The sequence below is a fragment of the Cupressus sempervirens genome, chromosome 2 (assembly GCF_028749045.1).
Source record: "Cupressus sempervirens isolate cs-2001-9-10 chromosome 2, ASM2874904v1, whole genome shotgun sequence".
NCBI lineage: Eukaryota > Viridiplantae > Streptophyta > Pinopsida > Cupressales > Cupressaceae > Cupressus > Cupressus sempervirens.
In genome coordinates this window covers 272,936,909-272,941,595 of record NC_143119.1, presented here as the reverse complement: position 1 = coordinate 272,941,595, position 4,687 = coordinate 272,936,909, and positions in this window count along the sequence as shown.

Below are 4,687 nucleotides of genomic sequence, written 5' to 3'. Positions count from 1 at the left end.
ATCATTATGCTGGATAATATTTTTTGAATGCATTATTGAGGGTATTCACAAAAAAATTTCAACTACCCAATAAGGAGAATTGAAGGATTTTAAGTTCCTTCACTACTCCCTCCTCATGCATGTTATTCTGGCAAAGAATGTTGATATTTTTGATCAAAGTCTTTTTGAGTCAATACAAGAATGGGGAGAGAAGTTCCCAGTATGAAGGTGGACATGGGTATGGCAATTGTACTATCCATATTCAAATGTTATCTCTTTTTATAATGAATTTGTTTATCCAATTTTAAAAATGATAGGTTGTGTGGCTGTAAGAGTTCCTAGAAATGTTAGGAAGATTGTCAGACCTAAGTGGTGTTTTGATGATGGGAAACAATTGACTCATGATTGGGGTAGTGTGTTTTTGTTTTAAGATTACACTATTATAAGAATCTTTTTTTGCACTTAGCCATCTCACATCTTCCTCAAGTATGTTCCTGAGAGATTAGGATTGGTAGATTTTTTTTGGAAGCTTATTTATTTAAATAGTGAGTATTTAGGAAAGGGTTTCAAGAAAGGGACATTTTTATGTAGATGTACCAAAGTGGGAGATTTTGAGATTGGGAAGAATGCTATTGAGCCAACCAATTCTTTCCTGCAATATTATAAGATGCCAATTGGGCCAACTAGAACCTATGACCCCTATAATGTAATAAGTCATGCTTTGAAAAGCATAAGGGGATACCATCTACCTCGTACCAAGCCTATGTGGGAAGAAGATATTATTGATGATGTATTGAGTGAGGATTTATATAGGGAAATAATGGTAAAAATTAGAGACATTGTCAGCTATGAGTGAGAAATGGGAAAGGTAGACCCATCTTTCAAAATGTTTTATCCAAATGAAGAATACTAGGCCATACTAGATAAGTGTGTTAACAATTTTGATTAGTTGGTAGCTCAAGTTCCTAAGGCAATCAGGAGGAAGATTGATTCAGAGTATACCAATGACAAATATATTGTAGAGGTATTTGATGAAGAGGATCAATCTGAAGATGACCAACCTGAACAAAATGTTCATGATATTCTTGAGAGTTTTGCATAGGTAGGACAAAGACATAAGAAGCAAAAGATAGTAGAAATACCAGACCAGGCTCAACATAAGGCACTTTAGATTTTTCCAAAAGGAAATAAGTACTTTGATGATATTAGAAGGATATTCCTAATGTCTTAGGTATCTGAGAGTGAGAAAAGGGCAAAGAAATTGCAGTTGGAAACACAAGTGATTGATGATAGAATCATTGAAGCCAAGGTGTTTTTAGATGATGACAATTTTATTAGGTCAAATAAATTCAAAAGCTTCCTTTTTAAAATAAAGAGAAATGAATTGAAATTAAGTATGAAACCTAGAGATTCTGATGAAAAGGTCACTAAATTGGTACACAAGTTGTAGGAATATGACCCTGCTACTGAAACTCTCACTGTCAAAAAGCTAAAGACTTAGTCAGAAGGAGTCGGATGATTATCTTCCCAGGATGGGACCTGAATTCTTCATTTTTACTTGATTAGATAAGAAGACAAGAGAAATCAAATTCCTTTGAAGATGGAAACCAATATTGGGAGATAATGGGATCAAGGTTTAATTTAGATGCCTAAACAATGGCTATATGGAGTTTAGCTCTAGAGGATGATAAGCCCACTCTCATGGAAATAAAAGAGTCCCCTAGGGGAAATTTTATATTTTGGCATGTGCAATCTACATCCAGTGACCACATTTTGGGAATGCATATCTCAATAGCATTAATGGGTAAGCATAAAATATATACCCTTCAAGCTCAATTAGAAAAGACCTATGAGAAATTTATTGGGACAAGAAGTATTTATGAAGAGGAAATGAAGAAAACTTATGTCCTATAATAGAGGGTTATCAAATTGGAGATAAAGGTGGCTCCATTGAAGAAAAATGTTAGAACCATTACAAAGATTCATGACAGAGAAGTGCAAATGGAGGGCCAGATATTTGAGATAGGGGAAACATTAGGCCAGGCTATGGACATTGATGAAGAAAAGCTAGAAGCCATGAAGGATGGGGAGATCAGAGCTTTAAAGATTTTATTAGTTCATAAGATCAATGCATTGAATATAACCTCAAAAAATGTGCATGGTAGTTATATTGCCTTAGAAAGAGTGGAATACAAATGTGCAGAGGCAATTGTCTTGTTATCTCCATTATTCAACACATGGGGCCCTTACATTTAGCTTTTTGATATCATAATCACCATATTTCCTAAGAAGAAGGACCTACCAAAAGCAACCATTGTGAGTACAAGAAAGGCAATCTATAAGGTAAAAGATTTAAATGGTTTCTTTTGGGGAAAAATGCAGCAAGTACAAAGTAAAATGAAAATAATTGCCATAGGGATACCAAGTTTTGTGCCTACAATCTTGAATAATGAAGGAAAAATCAAGGACTGGGTAGAATGGTCATCATCCTTCGATAATATCCTTGCTCATCCTAGGTTTTTTTCTTTTTGTAACAATGAAGCAAGTGCCACTACTATCTATGATATAATAGACATAATTTATAAATTAGAAGCAAAGATCTCCAAAGTAGCTTATGAACTTAAAGCTATAATTGATACCAATTGGATCAAAAACCTAAGGAGGTGGAAACAATTAGAGATATCACATGGCTTGATATTGACATAGACATCACTATCTGGGAGTATATTTAAAAAATCAAGGCACTACTAGCCAGTGATAGTGATTGAGTAAAGTTGAGGAGCAGTTCAAAGAAGGAAGAGGTAGAAAGAAGGCATGGATGGTGATAGGAGCTAAAGGAAAAATTTGATTTGTTTAAAGAATATTTTCTGACAAACACCATTTACCATTTTTTAATTGCGTCATAATTTTGGGACCAAGTACAAAGACTATTTTTCATATAACAAAGTAGGAATATCTTTGTACCTATTTTTTGATTAGGATTTTGACAAGTGTCCTCCCATCTAAAGCTTGTTGTAATCCTTCTTCTTATAAAAGGATTCCCAAGTTGCAGAGTAGAGGCTGATTTTTTGATAATTGTAAGAATCACATTATGATTATTAGTCAAGAAACTCATTATAGGTTTCATGATTTACTTTCTTTCTATAATACTGAGAACAAGAGCGAGTATTGAGAAGTTTTACTGCCTATTTTTGAAAGTTTTTATAGTCTTTCCATCATTTTCATGATTTTCAAAATGAAAATTAATACAAAGAAAGGAACGCCATATTTTTGTCTTTGAATTCTATCTCCATTGTTGTATACTGGTGATCTTGGGATTGTGTAAACAAGCTTTATGCAATTTAATATAACTAAGATAGGTTGTATATCAACTTGCTATTGCTTTTAATTCAATGAATTAAGTAAATGATCCAATGAGTTGATAGGGTTTTCTAGTTATACAATAGGGATATTCATAAGGATAGGTTATGGGGATAATTATTGATAGATGTAACACAATTGATTAGTTCAAAGCTTTTTTGTTGGGTAGACTCTAAAATACCAATGAATTAGGCATTGATCGTATGTTTAATTTCAGTTTGAAGAAAACTATGGGTTTACATTGGGAATAAATATAAAACCAAATCAATTTTACTATTAAAGGTTTGAAGAATGTCAAAGCTAGTCAACACTTATTTACATTTAACCTCTGAGACTTAGTTAGTTGCTATTGCCCATAATTATTTGTAGATCTAAGAAGAATTGTGACTGATCTTCTATAAGGGATGAAATATTGTTGTAAAAAGTCATGGAATGAGCGAAATTTGAATGTAGTATTAGGTTGTGAATCTTTAATCCCTTAGGTGCACCTGCCTTGGTTTTGCAAAGCCAAAAGAGTAGAAAATATTTCATGATTTTGTTGAAGTTGGGTCCAGATCTAAAGAACATATAGCTATTTATAGGAAGTAGCTAATCCTTAGGTTATTGTAATCTTCATCATCTTGGTATTAAGTATTTTGTTTCTTAGTAGTGTAAAAACACCAATAGAGCCAACCTTGTTAAAGGTCATATTGTACACTATTAAATGTGACCTTGATTAAAGGATTTCAATCACCTTGTTAGGAGTGAGCCTTGCTAGAGGACTTTAGAAAATTCTATTATAATTTCACCCTATTAAATGATTTATCATGACTATTAGGTCAACCTTAATCCAAAGGATTTATCCATACTAATACAATTGTTGGAAAGTAATAGCTGGACTTGATCTAATAACAAAAACAACTCACTTGTGAAGTACAAATCACTTGTTCAGTTCTCCATGCTACTTGACACTCATCGTCTTTGTCTCTAATAGCTTGTTCACCCTTCAATCCTTCATCTCCTTAAGCCTTCTTGCTTAGTATGTCAACTATAGACTCTTTCATTTAGCCACCATATGAAGCAACACCCTAGATTCCTTGTCTATCTTTGGTTCGCACTATAAAAAATTACTTCTGGCATGCTATCTCTTTTTATAGAGAACTTAGATATTTTTCCTCTTAACCACAATCATGCATTATAGGGTTAGGTTATATTAATTGAATCTATCCTCTTTTCCATTTTATTCCCTTCTAGAAACTTCTCTTACAATCCTCTTCAAATTCATCTCAAAATAATTTATCTTGAATTTTATGCCATCATACTTATCTTCCACATGCTTCACACAATTCAAGAAATCAACTTTGTTTTC